The sequence below is a fragment of the Ambystoma mexicanum genome, chromosome 2p, assembly GCF_040938575.1.
Source record: "Ambystoma mexicanum isolate Mex_15411 chromosome 2p, UKY_AmexF1_1, whole genome shotgun sequence".
Lineage (NCBI taxonomy): Eukaryota > Metazoa > Chordata > Amphibia > Caudata > Ambystomatidae > Ambystoma > Ambystoma mexicanum.
Window position 1 is genome coordinate 785,257,635 of NC_090923.1, and position 22,132 is coordinate 785,279,766.

A 22,132-nucleotide genomic window follows, 5' to 3' on the forward strand; every position below is an offset into this window, starting at 1 on the left:
TGTCATTGTCTTGACTCCACTTCCATTCTGTTTTCCCAATCCGTTGCCTTGAGTATCCATGGACATGGTGTCCAGGCCTAGGCTTTGAAGAAAGTTTACTACTGCAATCACTGTTTTAGTTGATTTCTCACTCAGCAGGTGGTTCAACCAGTGTGTAGGCGTCTTTAAATAAGTGGCCCAAGTGGGTCTGTCTGTTTGGGGTGGTGCCTTTACATGACAAGAGTAGGTGTCTCACTGTTTTCACAATGTTTTCTCTCTTGCAATAGTGACAAGAGTGTGTTGTTGAGATTCCTCTTATTGCTAGGATCTCATTGGTTTTCAGCAAGTTGAGTCTGGCTCTTAGAAAGGTTGATCTTATTCCATTATTTGGAAACTTTGCCAGCTGTTCTACTGTCATGTTGACCTTTTGAGGGTTTACTGGCAGGTGGTTGATTAGTTTGTTTTTTCCCACCTCCTGAAGTGTCTGGATCCAGTCCCAGGTTTTTATTCGGGATTTCACTTTATCTGGGTTTTCTTTAAGCTCTCCTTCAGAGCTTCCGATCTCTTCAAGCAGTTCTCGGTATTTCCTCGTCCACTCTTTCAACATCTTGTTGGTTTCTTTTTTTATTTCATCACGGATCATCTCAAACAGTTTGAGTTTGGAGTTTGGAGTTTTGCGAAAGAGCAGCAGCCCATTTAAAAAACAGTTGCTTTTAAGGATACCAGGCTCAGTTCTCTCCTCACTGAGGCCATTGGCATGGATGATGGTAAATTCAAGATTTTCCTCCCAAAAAATCTTTCCATCCTTGGTCATATGTTGTCTGGAATTGCCGGCATCACTTCTGTACCATAGGTAATTGCTGGGGTAGCTTTCGCTTTGTAAACATTGATGGCAGGTAATAGGGAGAAACAGCCATATTTTCTGTCGATTTTTTCGTTTGCAAAGTTAGGCATTTTGTTATTGCCCAGAGTGTTTCTTGCATGGCTGATACATTCGGGTTACAGTTCACAGTTATTCCCAAGTAGGTGAAAGAAGTTACTTTTTCCAACGCTTCCCCTTTATGTGCCATCGTACAGACTCTTTGGGGTTACAAGATTTTTCCATGATCATGATTTTAGTTTTTGTAATGTTTATTTCAAGGTTGTTTTCTCTTGTGTAGGCTTTTAAGGCATCGAGTCTGCGTTGGAGGCCAATTGTCGTTTGGTCTAGCAGAATAATATCATGGGCATAGAGTAGACGGCTGATTTTGTCATTGCCTAGCTTGGGCGGAAATGCTCTTACGCTGTTTTCATGTTCTCCGATATCTCCTGTGTAGGCATTGTATGAGGCTGGTGCTAGCGGGCAGCCCTGTTTAATGCCTCGCGAGGTCGTTATTTCTTTGGATCGTTGGCCAGCTCCATTGAGGCGCACTCGCATGGATGTGTCAGAATTAAGGCTCTTGATCGGATTTAATATTGAGTCGGGACATTTCCACGATGATAGTTTGTCCCATAGCTTTTCCCTGTTTACTAGATCGAAGGCTTGGTTTAGATCCACAAATGCCAAGAATGTTCTGGGTCCCCCCTCCAAAATCTGTGCCTTCATGATGCTCAACACGAAGATGTTTACCTGGGTTCCTGAGTTTTCACAAACCCCGACTGGAATGGTTCCATACACCCCGACGAGCTCGCCCATAAGTAAAAATCTGTCAAGAGAAGGGATCCACACAGTTTGCCTAGCACCTCTAGCAGCGCTTTAGGGCGGTACTTCTCTGGGTTCTCCTTTTCATTCTTCTTCTAGATTGGTACTAGATGAGCAGTTTTCCACGAAAGGCGGTATGGACTGTGTTCTGACACAGGTGTCGAAAATGTCAGATATCAGTGGGGCCGATAATTCTGGGTTTGATTTTAGGTCTTGATTGGTTATCCCGTCGGAACCTGGGGCCCGTGATGATTGTAATTTCTTGATTTTCTCTTCTGTTGTTGTTAGGTCGAGGTCAAGGTTCCATTTTGTGTTTGGCAGAGTGATTTTTGGTGTATATTCGCCTGCAGGTTTCTTAAATAACTCCGAAAAGTGTGTAATCCATCTCAGCTCCCCGACATTGTTTAGGAGTGCATCCTGGGTGGTGTTTCCTGCTGGGTCTATTAGAGACCAAAAGTCTCTTGTTCTCTTTCCACTTAGGGTTCTGAGCATAGCCTCAGAGTCTTCTTGGTATAACACTTGTCTGTAGTGTTTCATCCAGGAATTGTAGGATTTAGTTGCCTCTTTAGCAGTGGCCTTGTTTTTTTCTGTCGGTCGAGTTTCCGCAATCTTTTTTTTTTGTCTCATGATTCTGCATTGTTCCACCAACACCTGGTTCTTATTATGTAGATGTGGGTTCGTTTTCTAGTTCTTCCTCAAAGTTTGTTGGTATGGTTGTAGTAGAGGGCAGTAGTCCATTTTTGCTAAGGTTCGATTGATTGTTGAGTCACATTTTATTTTGTGATAGTGCGCTTTAACTTTCATTATTGCCGTGCTGGTTAATTTTAACCTTGAGCCCTGGGTTGCTAATTCAATCTGGTGCTCCATGTATTGACTTGGGTTTTTTGGTGGTACAGTCCAGACTGTAATAAGTATGTTATTATCGCTATTTATTGTATGCCTGACCTCGAGATTAGTGGTTACTGCTAGTAAATTCTTGGAGACATATATGTGGTCGATGATCACTTTCATGCCTTCCTGTTCCCATGTCGGGATGTTTTGGATCTCTTTGAGCCTTGTGCTGTGCAATTCGTGGAGATCTCTCAAACACATAAGATGATTCCATAATATACCTCTTCTGTCTGATGTGGATGGCAGGTTAACGCTGTGAGGGTCATTTGTTGTTTTCTCCGAAGCGTCCTGCCCCGTTCTACTTCTTAGTCTTTGGAAGCTTACGTTCAGGTCACTGCAAATCAGGGATTGGGAGATGTTGTGCTGTGCCGTGGCTGCGTCGAGGGTTTGCTCGATTACTTTCAAGAAGTTCTTATCTGTCTGTGTTTTAGGATTCCAGTAGATGTTAATTAGCAACAGGAGGGGGTACTCCTCCCTTCTCCTGCATCTGCTATCTGGTTTCCTGAGGTCATCAAGGTTAAGATAAAGGTGTCAGTCCTCAGGATTGTGTCCAGAAGGAATCCGCTGCCTGAGCATATGGCTATGAGTAATCCTGCTGATGGTCTACCTGTAAACCCTTTTATGGCTGGTGAAGTGATGACTTCAAATCCGTCCAAAGTCAGTGGGTCTACTAGCCATGTCTCTTGCAGACATAGCAAGTCGAAGGCTCCTAGGTTTACCTCACCTTGTTGAGTTAGGTGTGAGAAACCACAGGTGTTCCAGGATCCCAGGTCCGCCATGCTGGATTTTGGAGGGTTTGTGACCTTATTTGGACTGATTTGATGGTTTATTGATTTTATTTTTTGTGGCTAGGATCGGTCAGGGTTTGATAAGACCTCTGGGATCCATGCCCATGTTTTGAGCTCTGCGTCTTTTTTGGCTTGCTGCGTTGTTGTGGTTAGTTTCTTTGGTTCTTGGTTTCTGTTGATCCTGGGTAATAGTAATGTTCCAGTTAGGTAGCAGTCCCTGAGGGAACCGGTCTTCATCCTTGATGGAATACTGATGGTTAATTTCAGTGTTTTCCTTGAGTGGCCGCTGTTGGCGTGTGTATTCCGTTCTTGGAAGGAAGTTGTACTCCTTTCTTTTGGGAGAGAGAGTGTCCTTGGAAGTTCTGTTGTTGTCCTTTTTAATTCTGTTGTTATAGCTTTTGTGTTGTCTTTTGTTGTGCTTCACACCGCACGGCTTGCCGCTGAATTCTTGAATAGGCTTCATGTCACTAGATGGGTGTCGATGTTTTGGGCGTGCTTGGTTATCTCGATTGTGCAGGCTTGCTCTTTCGTTGTGAGAGTAGTGCCGTGCTCTTCCCCTTCTCAGTTTGTGTTGTTTCGATTGTCTCAGCAACTTGCTTTCTGTCACGGCTTTCGGGTTGTGATTTAGTTTAGACATTGGGCTGAAGTCGTAGACAGCATTCTCAGTCTGTCTGTTGCCTCAGACAACCTTAGTCTCACCCTCGAGGAGAAGATGTGGAGGTAGACGCTGTCCATATGGTTGTTGTCCACAAATTCAATTATATCTAGGCTCCCCGATTTCAGGACTTTCAAGCTGTAAACGTGTTTTAAGAGCTTCATTGTTGATTTCCTGTTGAGTATTACGTTGTCCTCTTCTGCAAGAAGTTTTTCTAGTTTCAAGGAGGGTGTGCTTGTTGTCCTGCAGTTTCTGGACATTTGAACTCATTCACTCTCTATTTTTACTTGACCTTTGTCTACTCCGGTCTTTATTTGGATACCTCTGTGTAGCGGAGGGGGCCAAGTTACGTTTTTCCATGTTTGAGTAACTTGTTGTTTTCAGTGTTAGACCAGGTTTGCAAGTTATTTGTACTTTTTGTCGGTTTTGATTTCCAATGGGGAGTTGCGTTCTCTTCTTTTGAACCGCATGGATACTGTGTCCTTTCCTTTTGTTGATTTTTGGCCTCGTATTCATCTCGTTTCTTATACCCCGTGGTTCTTTTAAGCTTGTCCTCAAGAGTTAGGAAAGGCAGGGGTTTGAGTTCTTGATTTTTCAGTATGTTTTCCTCTGTGCATCTCGCTACTTTTTGTTTAGTAAGAGCCGTCGCTTTGTTTTCCTCTTTGCTCTCTTGTCGATTTTTTCAGACGATTCAATGGAGTATTGACTAATGTCCAGTAGGTCAGTGACCGATCCTTCGTTGTCATTTAACGGTGCGACACTTCCACCCGGTGGGGGCGTCGTTTAGAACTTTCTTCTAGTACGCCGAGTTTTTGATTGGATTTTTGGAAGGATCTTGTTTCTCCTTGTGGTTGGGTATTGTGATCTCCTTCATTGTTTATTTTTTTTTCTGCCATTGGATTGTCTGTTGTTTGGCCAGTTGGAGGATTTCATGTCCCTCTTTTGACCTGTTTTGATTTGCATCTTTGGCTAATTTCAGGACCCGTGTTATGTTTGGTTGCTAAGGATGAGGGGGCCCAACTTCCAGGTTCTTTTGCGCTCCTTTCAAGCTGTTTTCCTTATTTGGTACTGTATCATGTGTTCCTTTGGACTGTTCCTGCACCGACGTGGGCAGCTAAATCTTAGTTGGCTGTGCCGTTTATGAGGTTTGTCCGATTTTCTTTGGGTTTTTGCTTCAATTTTATTTTCTTGTGTTAGGTCTACATGTGCGTTGGTGGTGGCTGATGTTGCTATTTCTTCCTCGTGTAGCCTGATGTTGTTATCGAACGGAAAGTCAGTTTGTGAGGCAGCCTTTGCAGCCCTTTTGCTGTTTTCCTCATATGTTTGCGTCCCACAATCTCTAGTATTCTGTTTGTATGCCTCGAGTGACATTAGGTAGCCTTCCAAGTAAATGAGTTTAGTTTGCATGTAGGCTACCATTGTGGTGTGGTCCTTGAGACTGTCATTAATCGATTTGTATGATTTGTAAAAGGATGCCAATACTATTGTCATCGTAGACATTACACCTTTGTTAGGTGATTCTTTGGGAGCTGAGAACTGTATTTCGCTCATTCTTTTTTTCTTCAAGGGGTAGTAGTAGTGTGTGCAGATGTTATGGCAGCCTCTTTTGGCCTTTCGTTGTACTGTTCCTGGTGATCCTTTGCGGGCCTGTCCTGCGGATCTAAAGTTGAAGACTCCCCCTAGTTCTCTGGGGTGGTCGTCAAAATAGGAAGGTTGATTGTTGCCCACCAGCTGGGGATTGGCAGTGGGTGTCCAAGTCAGGGGTTTGCCAAAGTGCCATCTAACCGGTGTCGAGGTATTCGATCGGTTTGTACTATCCGATTTGGCTGTGTATTTCAGATTTTGCTCCGTCTCAAGGGTGTTTTGAGCAGGTGGTTTCAATGATGACACCATCACGCCTTCAAGGATTTCTGCATCTGACAGCTCATGTATAGATGTTGGCGCCTGCTTCATATGTTTATAGAACACATTTTCAAGAGGCCCTAATATACATCCAGGTAATTTGGTGAGGGTAGCTGAGTGTGCCCCTTATCATCTGTGGCCCTAGTCAGTTTCACTCGTTGGCGCAGGGTCTTGGGCGGTAAAGAGTTTGTTCTTCTTTTCCTTTTAAGGGTCCAGCCGGTCCTTGGGCCTCTAGAATTTTTTTCAGTAGGTGTAAATTGTTTTGGCTAGAGACTTTAGGTAGGTGAATGTTTACTGCAAGCTCCGGTACTTCTACCTCTTGAGTGATTCCAGACGTTGAGATTTCTAGTTCCTCTTTGGATGAATATGATGTGATCATTTCCCCAGTCGATGTTATCGAGTTGTTAGGGTGTAGTAGTGGCATAGTCAGCTCTGCCGTCACCAAAACTGGGTGTGTTTCAGTCACAATTTTTGTGTCTGACAATTTCTATTGTCTTTTCTGTCAGTCTGCTGTGTCGTGAGAACAGTTATTTCGTCTGCCACTGGGTACGGGGTGGAGTTTCCCAGGCTGCCGCATTTCGAAGGAGTTTGCCCAGGTGGCAGCAGGTTATGCAGCTCTGGTTCTGGGTAAGTGAATGTTAATGCTTGGTGGAAGCTGAGGGCGGGCTTCGGAGTGGAATTGTGTGGTGGAGGATGGTTGGGCCCGTCTCCCTTTCCAGAAGCTGCGGGCATTTTATGCTCCCCCCCAGCCTTCTCCTCATGAGGTTTTGTCTTGGATTTGGGGGGGGCTTTTAGCTCCCTGCCAGTTTTTATGAAGTGCCCACTCGTGTTCCCAGAATGGGTGGAACTGAGGCAGGCTCCTCCGTCGTCAATGCCTGCGGGTTCTGTACGGGCAGCGAGGTGTGCGGCTCGAAAACTTTAAGCCAGTTGGAATATTCCTTACCTTGGGGCTTCCCGACAGCATTTGCAGGAAGTCAGGCCTCCAAACTCACAACAGTAAGTGGGGCTCCAGGTTGTAACCGCTCGAGGTCCGACTCCATTGAAAATAGGGGGTCCTTCCTCAATCGACCGCTGCGTTGGCGCTCAGGATCTCTTCCTCCAGCAGTGGGTTTGGAGCCAAAGCTGGGTCTGCCATCTTTGCCAACAGTGCTGCAGAGACTGCAATGACTGCAGAACTCTGCAGCAACTCACCGGCTGCTCCTCGGCCTCGTGGAGTTTTTGTAGTGACTACCCACAAAAAACAGCACTGGTGAAAATACTCAGGTCCACACAGTCTACCAGCAACCAACACTCTGCAATGACTGCAGAACTCTGCAGCAACTCAGTGGCTGCTCCGTGGCCTTGTGGGGTTTTTGTAGTGACCGTCCACAAAAAACAGCACTGGTGAAAAGACTCACGTCCACATTTTTCCAGCAACCAGCACTCTGCAATGACTGCAGAACTCTGTTTTCTTTGTACAATGGTATGTTTATTGTTTAGTACATTATATGTTTTTACACTGATTACATGTACCTTGTTAATTGGTATTGTATATGCAAAGTATGACACTTGAATGCTTATATATATTTTGATATTGTAGATTTATTCATTAAAACATTCTGTGTATTTTGGCAAAATTATGCTTGCATATATCCCGGGAGGATAGCTCAGTGGCAACGTGCTCACTTTGGAAGTGAGACAACACAAAGCAAAATAGGTTCGATCCCCGGGTCCGCGCTTAGAAACCTCTCGGTATTTAAGCACACTATAAATAAACGCAACTAAGACAAAAAAAACAATTCCTGTAAGAGCGCCTCGATGACCGTGGGCTGTGTGAGCGCTTTAAAAATGCGAATAAATTAAAATTAAATTATATTATATTTTAAGGGTGTTTATTACGCTGTAATTTTGTATTTTCAAAAGTATGGTATACTTTCTTTTACCATATATTATAGGTTTAAAGTTAATGTACTTTTGAAGGATTTAACATTTTATTGAATTACTTGTCTCTAACAAAACAAGAAGACACGAGAGGCAGGAGAGCAACAAAAGAGAATTAGGGGGGTCAAGGGCCAGCCAGGACATAGTCGGTTAGAGATATTCAAAATAGAACAGCTAGAGCCGATGAAGGACCAAGACCCTCTCAACAGGCCAAAGATTCTGCAGATCATGAAAAGATCCAAAACGCTAAACCATTTAAAAACTGGAAACATCAAATTAGTAGAGCCCTACGACAGTAACGGAAGACCCAAAGCCTACATCCATATTGAATCAGAGAGCAGGAAAAAAATGTATCAAAATGCTTGTCAAGAACTGAGGGAAATGGGTTTCAAAATAACAGAAATAATGAAACAGGACAGAAACAAGAACGTAAACCAACAGATACCAGCAAAAACTGAGGAAACGAACTCTAGTCGTTCGGGAGAAACACGCGACCTAAGCCTGAGAAAGGATGAATTCCACCCTTACAGACGAGAGGACTCTTCTAGAAACCTCGACGGGATAAAACGCATGGAATCACATCCTGTAGTGCGCAAGCCACAAGGTCCCTGGAATTGGCTCCGTTCAACGTGGTCTACAAACAGTAATAAATAGCAACGACCAGGGCCAACCCTCACGAACAGCACCATTCCTAAGAGTAAAGAGGAGCGGCCCAACAAAGAGAACTTCTGCCTGGGATCATGGAACACCCGAGGACACGCTCATCTAACCCAGCTGAGTGACGTGAACCTGGGCAGCTTTGATATACTGTGTCTGCAAGAGACATGGTTAACGGCCAAACCTACGCTTGACGGCTTCACTGTTCAAGTCTCCTCAGCGATAAAAGGTGCGCTGGGCAGACCGTCAGCGGGCCTTTTGACTGCCTTTAAAATAGGCGTGGGTTTAGACGAACCAAAAAAATGGAAGGAAGCATACGAAATGATGGTGTGCGTTACATCGTGGCACAGTCAGGACGGTAATCTCCAGGGAGGTCACCATAAAAAACTGGCTATTATCAACTGCTACTGGAACCCACAGAGAATGTCAACGGAATCGTTTTGCTCGAACATGGGCTCCACGATTGATCACCTATATGAGACCTTTAAACACATCGGAATAATCATTTGGGGTGACCTTAACGCCTCCTGCACCGACTCCCACTTGGCCAAATCCACCACATTAGATCCCACAAGGAAACGAGGGAAAGCATGGCAAGAACTAATCGCCGAAAGGGACATTCAAATCATCGATACCCTCTTCCCGAACCAAAGTAATATCCCAACCTGGGAGAGGGAAGAGTCGAGTGCCACAATTGACCATATTTGCATCTCGTCGGGCCTGATAAATCACGTTACGAGTTTCGGAGTCGAAAGAACAACCAACAGCGACCATAATCTTGTTTCGTGCTTGTGAAAGGGACAGAAAAAAGCAAAGCCTACGTATCCTCTAGAAACCGAACTCAGCAGTCAGTGTTTGCGACTAAGATTAACAGAAAATGATATTCTAAAACTGAATCGCGCATGGGACAAGAAAGTCGGGTCCAACAACTCGGAGAACATAAAAGAAAGACCGGATTACACACCACTCCTATTGCTTTACAAAAAACTGTGGAGGAAATCACACATATCAGCTCAGCCTCCACATGCTTTCAACAAAGAAGTGGTCAATCAAAGAAAATTGAGCCGCTGTCTGAAAAGAAGAGCAAAAAAATCCAATGACCCATCTGATTGGGAGCTCTGGCGTAAGGAGAACAAACGATATCTCATTTGGCAAAAACAACACAAGGCTCTACACTACCAACTTGACGCAGAGTCTATGATGAAAAGCCTTACGTCCAAAAAATCTAACGAATTCTGGTCACTTCTTAACAAGTCAACCAAGACCCAGCATAAGTCTCTTTGCAACGCGGTAGAAGAAAACAAATGGATATCCTACATAACTTCAGAATTTGAGGCGGTTAAGGAGTCACCTACCCTCGAAACAACTAATAAGAATCTCAGATGGGTTAACCTCACAAACAGAGAGGACATAGAAGCTAAAATCATGAAGCTCAAATCTTCCAGAGTTCTTTGTCCCGATGGACTAACCAACGCGATGATAAAGCAATTTCCTAATCAATGGTCGGAGGTGATAAGCAAAATCTTTGAAGAGTGTGAAAAAAAAAAAGAAATCCCGGAATCATGGCTGAAAGCTGTAATTGTCCCCGTCTATAAAAAGGGAAGCAGCGAAGACCCGGCCAACTATAGGCCAATCGCCCTTTTAGACGTAATTTCCAAAATCAAATCTACGCTTCCCTTCTACTGGATCATTTTCGACTATGGGAAAAGAGCAGCCAACACCGGGACAATCTCCAAACGGGATTTCAAAAGAAAGGATCGACCTCGGTAAACATCATGATTATAAACATCTTATCGGCAAAGGTAAAGGAAGGCGCTCCAAAGATCCACCTAGCCTTCATCGATTTATCAAAGGCTTTTGATAAAATTGACCGCAACTCTCTCTGGACAAAACTTGAGACTTGGAACTGTCCCCACTCAGTCCTAGACTCAATTAAAGCCCTGCGCTCAGATAATTTTGTAAGAGTGAAACTCAGCCAAGAAGGAACACTATCAGAAGAGATCGGGATCACAAGAGGAGTCAAGCAAGGCTGCCCCCTAGCACCATCTCTCTTCATCTCGTTCCTAAGTGATTTCCAACATGCTGAAAATGAAACAAGATGCTTTCCTCCAAAATTAGCCAGCATTACTATACCAAGGCTCCTTTACGCCGACGATATTATCTTAATCAACCAGACAATAATCGGTCTTCAGCGGAAACTAAATAACTTGGCCAAATACATCGCCCAAAATCACCGATTATCAATAAAAACAAAACTAAAATTCTGACAATTGAAAAAGCGGCAAACAAAAGATGGAAACAACCAGTCTGGTTCTTGGAAAAAGACAAAATCGAGACAGTTAAATCGATAAGATACTTGGGAGTCGACCTAGACAGCTCAAAGACATCATTGGCGATGCAAAGGACATTATGGGACAAAGCTAAACGACTAACGGCGCAATTACGATCGGTTGACAAAAAATTTGGCACATTTTCCCTAACACCTGCCTTAAACTTTTACAAGGGAAAAATCATCCCTGCGCTGATCTACCGGGATGGAAGTCTCGCTCGTAATTCCCCCTAACATTTGGACCAAGCTTGAAGGCTTAATTTGGAAAGCAGTCTTGGGACTTCCCAAGTCGACTTCGATGGCAGCAATCCGAAGGGAGCTGGGACTAATATCTTTAGAATCCATGGTGGAACAAGCAGCTATGAACTTCTTCAGAAAAAACATTCTGGACAATCCCTTGCCAGCCTTTTCCATTATCAATGACGTAATAATCAACACTAAGTGCACTGTGCTGGGAAAATGGAAAGAAAAAAGGAGAATGAAGTTGCAGGAAATTGCATGCTCTGTCAAAGAGCTCAAAGAAAATCCTGACAGAATCAAGGAAAAAATAATAAGGACTGACTGGATACGAACCCTCGATCTGGCAGCTAATAACAAACTCCTTACCCATCTGCCTCCAACCTTTAACAAAGTTAAAGCACCAATCAAGTACTGCACCAAATTCCCAGATAAAAGAAAAAGAAATTTGCTGATGAAAGCCAGACTTAACTTATTACCAACGCAGGAAATACTTACTATCAGATCCCCCTCCAACGTGACTGACTGTCGACTATGCAAAAAGCCGGAAACTAAAGAAACTTTAAGGCACTAATCTTAGACTGCGAAAAGAACAAGCACAACAGAACAATCTATCTACTACCATTGGCGGAGAACCCATGGATGTTCCAAGAAAACGATCTATGGAACAGACTAATATCAGGTGAATCCACCAGATGGTCAATGGCTACAGTAAACCTGATCGAGGCAACTTTCAAAGAATTAAACAACGTTAAGCCGTCCAACATAAGGGATTCCAACTGAGGTTCAACCGACGCAGTCTTTGTTTGTTAAGTTCTCCTCCAGATCATTTGGGATCCTACAGCTTCAGTCTCCTGTCTCCTGACTTCCAAAGACAATCCAGTGACCCCAGCTTGCTCATTTCTCTTGGCAGAACCACACCTTTTATACCGTAGCTGGGAGTCAAGTGGAGTCAGGTGTATATGGTTAATGTCTTGCCTGACTCTATTAATGGGACATCCTAGTCATGCATCGTCCTCTTCACAGAGTTGTTCCAATGGATAATCTTTATAACTCTTGGTTGCCTCTTCCTCATCCCAGAACATGTTGGAAATGGGGAAGCGGAGATGGGATGAGACTGAACATACCCTTTAAAGGCTGAGGGAGAGTGCGCTGATATACATTTGGGTAAAGGGGAATCGCCTTTAGGCATTCTCCTACCAATTACCTGTGACCCTCCACTCAGATGATCCTTCCTCTCTCGTCCAACCACAGGGTTGGGATCCAAAATGGATGGCCCTTCCTGGGCCACCTGAATGGAAGATCCTGAGGTAGTAGGTAGGACAATAACTTCAGGTTTCTCACAATAGACAATGTTAAAATATCACATATGTACGTGTAGGGTTTCAATATAAAATGTACCTCAATTCTGCTCATGCATTGTATTTCACTTAGTTTGTACATTTTTGGATGAAAAGTGAACGTTTTCATCTTGAAAGTGTACATTTATTCCTTCCCTTTAAAACTGAAATTTCTGCTACTGCATTGTCTGCCCCCTAAAGTGTACATTACCATATGAAACGTGAACATTTTTGTATTGCATGTACACTTATTGCGTCATTTTAAAATGGCATCAGAACCAGCTGTCTTTTGCATTTAATGTGAGTGTTTAGATATTCATTGTGTAAAGTACGAACAGTAAAACCCATGCTCTGTGTACAATTTGTATGCCTTGCTTTTTATGTGATTTTTCAGGAGATATTAATTTTGCAATCTACTAACTGTAAAACTCATATGCTCTGCATACGTGATTGCAGCACATATTGTAAATGCCTGTGTGGTAGGAGTATCTGTTGTAAGAATGTGTGTTCTAGGACTATGTGTTGTAGGAGCACATGCTATATCGGCATACGTCATCAGTGCATGTGTGTGTGTGTGTGTGTGTAAGTAGGAGCATTTGTAGTAGCTGCACGTGTCATAGGAGCACATTTTGTTGGAGTGTGTATTGTATGTATTATAGGAGTGTGTGATGTAAGACTGTGTATTAAGGGTGCATCATGAGAGTGTGTGTGGTTGGAACATAGGTTTTATGAGCAGGTGTTTACATCCACATGGTATGTGCATTAGGCATATGTGTAGTAGGTGCGCTTGTCTTCAGAGCATGTATTATAGGAGTGTGTAGTAGGAGGTCGTGTTAAAGCAGCACACATCATAGGATTGTGTGCCATTGGATGTTTAGTCATAAATGTGTGCGGTAAGTGTGTGGTAGGGGCATGTGGCATAAGAGCATGTCATAGGAGCATGTGTTGTAAAAGCATCTGTTATAGGTGCACGTGTAAACGCTGTATGTGTTTTGGGTGAACGTGAGAGCACTTGTCATACATGTACATGTTATGTGTAGTAAATGTGTGTGCATTAGGTGCACATGTCATAGGAGCATGTTATTACTGTTTACATACATAATGTTAATATTACAAATGTACATTTAGGGTTTTAATAGAAAATGTAACTCCAATCTGCTTATTCATTCTATCATTCCATGCCTCCTAAAGTATATATTTTCATATGAAAAGTGTACATTTCGTATTGAATGTGAACATTTATTCCATCGCTTTTAAAACTGACATCAAAGTCAGACGTCACTTGCCTTTCATGTACGTTTTTAGGAGATATTAACTGTGTGATGTATGAACAGTACAACTCATACGCTCTGTGTATAGTTAATATGACATGCTTTTGATGTTAGTTTTCAGGAGATGTTAATTTTGGAGTGCACCAACTGCACAACACATGCCCCCTGCATACGTGATTGTAGCACATGCTGAAGGATCCTCCAATGTCGGAGTATGTTTTGTAAGAATGTGTGTTGTAGGAGTACATGTCATAGGGGTTAATGTGTGTTTAGTAGGAGCACATGTAATAGCTGCAAGTGTCATAAGATCATGTGTTATAGGAATGCTTGTAGGAGTGTGTGTCATAAGAGTGTGTGGTAAGTGTGCATCATAAGATTATATGTACTATAGGAGTGTGTTTTGTAGCAGTGCATGTTATAGCAGCACACTAGGAACATGTGTAATAGGAGCATGTGCCTTTGATGCACATGCCTTTCATATGATATGATAGGTTATTCATAATGTGCTTAATACCCAGAGGTTTCTTTGGTGAATAGTCTTTGTGCACGCACATGTTGTAGGTGCATTTGTTGTTGGGGCATATGTCTTGGTTGCATGTGAGAGCACTTGTCGCACATATATATGCTATGTGTAATAAGAGTGTGTATATTACATACATGTGTTATAGAGGCATGTTATTAGTGTTTATATTCTCAAGGTTAGTATCAGAAATGTAAGTGTAAGCATTCTGCTTATGCATTGTATGCTTCCTAAAGTGTACATTTTTGTATGACAACTGTACATTTTCATATTGAAAGTGTGCATTTATTCCATCACTACAAAACTGAAATCAAAGTCACTTGTGATGTGCCTTTCATGTGAGTTTTTCTAGGAGATGTTAATTGTATAATGTGTGAATAGTAAACATCATAAACTGTGTTTACAGTTTTATGAATGCCTTTGATGTGAGTTGTCAGGAGATGTTATTTTGTGATGTACCAACTGTAAAACACAAATGCTCTGCATAGGTGATTGCAGTGCATGCTGTAGGAGCCTGTGATATTGTAGTATGTGTTGTAAGAATGTGTGTTGTAGGACCATTTGTTGTAGTAGCACATGTGATAGGAGTCCATGTTTGTGCCTATTAGGAGCACCTTTAGTGGCTGCATGTTAGGAGCACGTGTTGTACGAGCATATGTTTTTTGATTGTGTGTTGTAAGATTGTGTGGTACATGTGCATCCTAAGAGTGTGTGCCATTGGCACATTTGTTGTAGGAGTATGTGCTGCATATTCACATATTATGTGTAATGTGCACGTATGTGGTGGATGTGCTTTCCATCGAAACATGTATTGTAGGAGTGTGTATTGTAGGAGTGCATCTTACTGCATCATGTGTCATATGAGAACTTGTCATAATGGTATGCATTAAAAATTTGTCATAGGAGCTTGTGTCGTAGTAACGTGTGAGTTAGGAGCATGTGTCGTAGGAATGGGTTTCATAGGAGCATGAGTCATAGAAGCATGTGTTGTAGGTGCACGTGTTCTGGGTGCATATGAGAACACTTGTTGTACATATGCATTTCATGTGTAAGAAACATGTGTGTATCAGGTCCAAGTGTATTAGAGCATGCTATTGGTGTTAATATTCACAATGTTAATATCACAAATGTACATCTAGGGATGTTCCTTTATTCAGTGCATGAATTGTATGTCTCCTAAAGTGTACATTTCCATATGAGAAGTCTACATTTTCATATTGAAAGTGTACATTTCTTTCATCCCTTTAAAACTGACATTGAAGTCAGCTGTGACTTGCCTTTCATGTGAGTTTTTAGGAGATGTTAATTGTGTAATGTACACACATTAAAACCCATATGCTCTGTGTATAGTTTGTGTGACTTGCCTTTGATGCGAGTTATCAGGAGAGGTTAATTTTAAAATGTACCAACTGCAAAACTCATACGATCTGTGTATGTGATTGTAGCACATGTTGAAGGCACCTGTGTAGTAGGAGTATCTGCTGTAAGAATGTGTGTCAAAAGACCATGGGCCTCATTACACGGTAGGCGCTAAAAAATGTGATTTACCGTCATGGCGCCATTAGCGTGTCCGCCATCGTAGGAGACCGCTAATAGCGTCACATTACGAGTTAGCGGACACGCGCATAGGGCCATGACGGTAAATGACCCCACCGCCATGGCGGAAAAGCACCTTACCGGCTCCGACCAAAGTGCTGATAGCACCTCCGCCCTCATGCTGCACGCTATTAGCGGCCACCGCTGTTAGCGGTCACTGCTATTAGCGGTCACTGCTATTAGCGGTCACCGTAAAACACCGGAACCGGAAATAGCGTCATCGCACCGGAACGGGAAAGAGCCCGGCGGCCATCTTTAAAAACACAATCCATTGCCATCCCCTGCACTCAGGACCTGCAGCAACACCACGACTGGCAAAACCACATCCCAGAAGAACAAACAATGCCCAAGGCCCTAAAGAAAGCCGATGCGCGCCAGCGCAAAGAACGCTTCTCAAATGAGGAATTGAAAATGCTGGCAGACACCCTGGCTGCAAATGCAGATGTAGTGTTCGCTAGCGACATGCGGCGCCCGGCACTCCTGCGAAAAAAGGAAATCTGGGCTGAGGTGGCGCAGAAAGTCAGTGCGGTGGGCTCCACCCCCCGCACCGTAAAGGACGTGCGCAAGCGGTGGGATGATCTGCGCCTCCGTGTAGGCAGCATTTTATCGGCCAACAGGAATCTGGCCATGGGCACAGGAGGCGGAGGTGGATCCCCGATGAAGATGCAGGAGTGGGAGGAGACATGTGCCAGCACCATTGGCATAGAATCCATCGAGGGAGTGGGCCGAATGGAGTGTGGTGTGGCAACAACGTCAGACGGAGGTGAGTGACCACGCAAGACACAGCAATGCCAAGCATGAGTCCCTCCCCTAAATGTGAATTGGGAATCAGCTAATGGATGGGGTCATCACACACACATGTACACAACCCTGCATATATGCCCTGCACATCCCCACACAACCACATGCATGCAGCACCTCACACACGTGTCACCCTGACACATGTCCGGATGACCCACCCATCTGGCCAACAACCTGCAGGCCCAAAGTAGATGTCCAAATCCAAAGAACTGCAGCAACAACAACATATGCATGATGCACGTTGACCCATCACTGATGTTATCCCTGTCTTGCTCCCCCACAGGGTCACAATCTGACAGTGAGGAGCTGGACGCTGCAACGCAGGCCCCACCACCCAAAAAGCAGGCCAAGGGAAAGGATGCAGGCACCAGGCCCAGTACATCGAGGGGCACTGGGATATCTGGAGTGGCCCAGCGTACAAAAGCCACCCACGCAACGACCACACCAAGGGTCGAAATGCCATCCGACACTGTGGCAGCACCCCCACCACCCACCCCCACCACTCAGGAGCCAGTGCCAGAAGGCACGCCGTCCGCAGCCAATAGCTCCGTTGGGGAAGCAGCAGCCACGGCACCTATGAGTGATGTGGACGACCCATGTCCGACACCGGAAGGGCAGCGTACACCCAGCCCCCAGCTGTCCCCACTCCACAGCCCATGCAACACATCCAATGGCAACATCCATGAGGTGCATGCCGGAGATGCAATGGATGGGTCATTCAGTCCCGTGGCGAGCTCACCTGATGTCGGCCACATGCAGCAAGCTGCGCCGAGGAGTAACAGGGGCAGGGCCGCAGACGACACCATGAGCCTGATACGCCAGCGCCAGGAGGAGCTCAATGCCCTGGTTGCCCGGCAAGTGAGCGAGGCTGCCTCGACCAGGGAGGAGATCCGGGGGTTGTCAAGGGACATGAAAGCTGCCATGGACAGCAACACGACGCGCCTATGTGAGGAGATGGCCGCTGTGAGGCAGGTCCTAACGCGCATTGCTGAGGCGATGGAGAGCATGCGTCACTCACAGGGAGCAGATCAACCAGCCACGCCCTCGTCTACTAGCTCCGACCAGACAACCATCCTGCGCAGGTCCAGCCGGTCCTTGCGGCGGTCAGACTCACAACCCCCCAATGGTGGTAGTGGAGGAGGGAAGTAGGGCCAGCCTGTCCCTGTTGACACTTGGGAACTAATGCAGCACTGATGTGCACACCATGTTCGGTGGAGTTGTGGGGGGAGGGGGGTGAGGGTGTTTGGGGGAGTTGTGGGGGGAGGGGGGTGAGGGTGTTTGGGGGAGTTGTGGGGGGAGGGGGGTGAGGGTGTTTTGGGTGGAGGGTACATGCACGTTTGAATGTCATAATGCTCAATACAGACGTAATGGCATGGATAATCACATGACTCGACATTGATAATTGTGTATGTGTGTTTTATTGTTGAAGGGTGCACTGTGATTATGTCCTCCATACACCCCGTGCCCTGAGCTGAACACCAATTGCACCCTCCTAATCCATGTGCATCAGAAACAATGGTCTATCAGGTGCTGCCGCACAGCACGTCCCTCATGGGCATCGCCACCTGCATGACCTGCAGCCCCCTCTCCTCCATCCTCATCCCCGTCATCATCCTCAGACGGTGGTCGCAGTTCTATGTCAGGGGGCATTGGCACATTCCGTCTGATACACATATTGTGAAGCATGACACATGCCATGGTGATCTTGGCCACCTTCTCATGCCCGTACAGGAGTGCCCCGCCCGACCTGCTGAGGCACCGGAAGCGTTCCTTCAATAGGCCGAATGTCTGCTCGATCACCACGCGGGTACGGGTGTGTGCATGATTGTAGTCCTCTTCGTGCCTGTTCTGTGGGTTCCGCACAGGGGTAAGGAGCCACCTCTTCAGGGGATAACCTGCATCACCTGCATGGGTGCAACAATGGGTATGTGTAAGTGTCTACATAATGTGGAGCGTGCACATGTCACACAAACAAACATTGCATATTCAACGACATCCACTGATCCAAGCACGCATGGCAATCAGGGTAACTGCAATGTGGGAAGGTGAGGTGGTCCTTGCAAGTGGACATGCACCATGCATGCATACAGCAGGGATTGCCATGTCCCGCCAGAGTTTAAGTGATTTGTGTTTCCTGGCCCTGGCAACGTTAGTGCCACACTGCTAGTACACTGCCATTCCTTAGTTGATGTCCCCATGCTGTTTGATGGCAATTCTGTGGTGGGGTACGGGTGTGCCTCACCACAATGGCTACAGGGGATCCATTTGTATGCACTCATGTGCGCGGACCATTTCTGATGTAGTTCAGCGTACATTTCAGTTGTGATTTTGATATGCATGTTGCTGATTTGTGTAATGGGGGAATGGTGTGTTGTGCGGTGTGCATGTTGTTTGGAATGGCCTGTTTGGCGTAATGGATTGATATGTTTGCCGTGGCACTCACTTCCGGCATGTGGTTTTGTCTCTGGTCCATTGTGGGCTGCCTCACTGTACAGTGATGCAAATATGTATGTCCATTCTTCTCATGACACAAGTTCACGCACAGTTGGAGTATGCATCTCCCCCCCCCCCATTCACGGCCAGTTGGAGTATGCATCTCCCCCCCCACTCACAATCCACATCACACTGACATGTGGTCAGCCTGCTACTCACCAAGTAGCCACGAACGTTGTCCAGCATGTCGCTCCATGTATCGTGGTATTGTCGAGTTCCGCAGGACCATTGCATCATGGGTTGAACCGGGATATCGGGCACAGCAATGTGTGATGATCTTATTGGAGTCACATACCATTTGGACGTTGATGGAGTGGTATTGCTTTCTGTTACGGTACACTACCTCATTGGCATGTGGGACCACCAGTTCTACATGGGTACAGTCGATGGCCCCAATGCAACTTGGGATGCCTGCCAGTGTATGGAAGCCTACTTTGGTGTTGGAGATCTCCTGGGCAGTCCGTGGCATGTATATGTGTTGACTTGTGTGCTGCAGGAGGGCATCGAGCACCTGGTTCAGTGTGCGTGAGAATACTGGTTGTGATATGCCATGCATCTGACCTACCGTATGCTGGTAGGTGCCTGTGGCCAAGAAGTGGAGCACTGTTACTACCTTCAGTAGAGGGGGGATGGCAGTACGGATGTCAATGAGACTCACAATGTCGTTGTATATCATGTCTACTATGGTGGTGATGGTATCCCAGTCCAGACGGTACAGGGTGTGTATCTGCTCAGGGGTTAGGTTGACTGGACTGGCTCTGATCCTGGGAATTGGTGGCTGCCTCTGTGGTATCACTAGGTGCACTGGTGGTGCTTGCTGCGCCTGTCTTGCCCTCCTCCTCCTCCTCCTGCGTCTCCTCTGTGCTGCCTGTTGTTGTAGCTGCTGCACAGCAATCATGTCCTCTAGCCCATGTAATGCTGCTAGTATTGCATCCATCTTGGTGTGGGAATGGGTGTGGGGAGGGGTGTGGTGTGCTCTTTTGTGCTGCCAGTCTCCATTGCCTCCACCTGTGCTGATTTTGTCCACCTGTGGCAGGTTGGAACTCTGCTGTGCTCTTTTAACGTGTGGTTCGCGATGCCGGTATTAGCGCCTTGCCGGTAAGGGTTCTTTGGGTCTAGTACATGCCGGTATTGCCATGTACGCATGGCTCGTGATGCCGTGATATTAGCGCTATGCCGCTATTTCCGGTCTGAGGGGCCGCGCGCTCACGGACTTGCCGCTAATAGTGCCACCGTACTTTGCGGTGCCGCTAATAGCGGTATGTCCGGGTCGTGATTGGGGAGGGGATTTACCGATATCGGTAATCCCTTACCGGTAACGGTATGTCCCTACCGCCTACCGTGTGATGAGGCCCCATGTGTTGTAGGAGCACATGTTGTAGGAGCACATGTGTGTGCTTTAGTTGCATGTGATGCAGCGGCAAATGTCTTAAGAAGACATTTTGTAGAAACACGTAGTATAGGAGTGTGTGTGTGTTGTGAGAGTGTTTGGTAAGTGTGCATGGTAAGTGTGTTTGTGGGTGTAAGACGTGTCATCAGAGCATGTGTCGCATATCACATTATTATGTATAGTAGGCATATGTGTAGTATATGTGCTTGTCATTGAAAAATATATGAGTGTGTATTGTAGGAGTGCATGCTATAGGCACACCTTTTGTAGAAGAACCTATTGAAGGAGTGATTGTTATTACAGTGTATGTTATAAGAGTGTGTGGTAAGCGTATTTCGCAAGAGTGTGTGTGGTAGGAACACGTGTCATAGGAGCACATGTATGGTGCAAATGTTCTGTGTGCATGTGAGAACACTTTTCATACTTCTACAAGTTATGTGTACTAAGATCGTATGCATTAGGTGCACATGTTGTAAGAGCACATTATCAGTGTTTATATGCAAATTTCACAAATATACATGTAGGATTTTAATATAAATGTATCACCATTCTGCTTATGCATTGCATGCCTCCTAAAGTATACATTTTTGTGTGAAAAGTATACTTTATCGTATTAAAAGTGGTAATTTAACTCATCAATTTAGAACTGACATCAAAGTCAGCTGTCACTTGCCTTTGATGTGAGTTTTTAAATGTTAACTTTGTAATGTATATACTATGAAACCCATGCCCTCTGTGTACAGTTCATATGAAAAATGTGCATTCTGGTCATGTTTCATATATAGATACATTTTCAAACATTAATATCTCAAAATGTGCCTACAGACAGTGTAAAATGTGTAGAAAGTTGATAGAAGTGGTTAAGAATGTTGCTAGGAGGTGGGGAATGGCACAGTTTTCACTTGAAACTTCCTAGATCGGTTGCTATATTGGGAGTGAGTATGATATGAGAAGTTGTAGCAAATTAGGGTGCTCTGGTAAAAACCAATGAAATTCACTGAAAAAACATTGGCAAAGAGACATTATCATTAAGTTGCACTAATAAAAACCTATGAAATTCTAAGATAAAAACTTTGGGAAAGGGACGGTATAGTTACAAGTAAAATGGAGAAACTTCAAAAATGTGACAATTATGGTAAGTTAACCAACCATAATTCATGCCACCACTGTGCACTGCTAAGACTAACACCCAGGATAATCAAAGATGACATTACAAGTGTCATTGATGATATCACTGATGACATCACATATCTGGGCCACTTGTTTTTGTTCCCTGACCTATCTAGGCCAATTGTTTTTGTTAACTAACAGTGAGAATTTGAAAATTCAAATGGTGTTATATATCTACATGTTAAACTTGTGTGTTCTTAAAGTACTTTTCTTAGGATTTGATATCACCTCAAGGTTCACATACACAGGACAATAAGCAGGCCACAAACACAGAATTCATTTGTATACATGATAAACTTCAATGTTATTGTAATTTTCTGGTGATGTTTTTTTCATCTTCCTTACTGTAGTTTCCCTATATGTGCTTGTGATTTGTATGCATTGTTAGTCTTCGTATGTATAGTTTAGATTGACACAAGGGTCTAAGTCTTCAATTGTTAGTTATTTTTTCTGTGTTTAACATCAGACAACATTCTGATTGGGTTGCATTTATTATTTTACTGGCCAATATT

The 22,132-nt window shown here is 44.7% G+C and overlaps 1 pseudogene; it reads left to right on the plus strand.

The window, feature by feature from the left end:
• Positions 1-22,132, plus strand: part of LOC138567795 (cytochrome P450 2F2-like) — a 351,472-nt pseudogene that overhangs the window by 26,351 nt on the left and 302,989 nt on the right.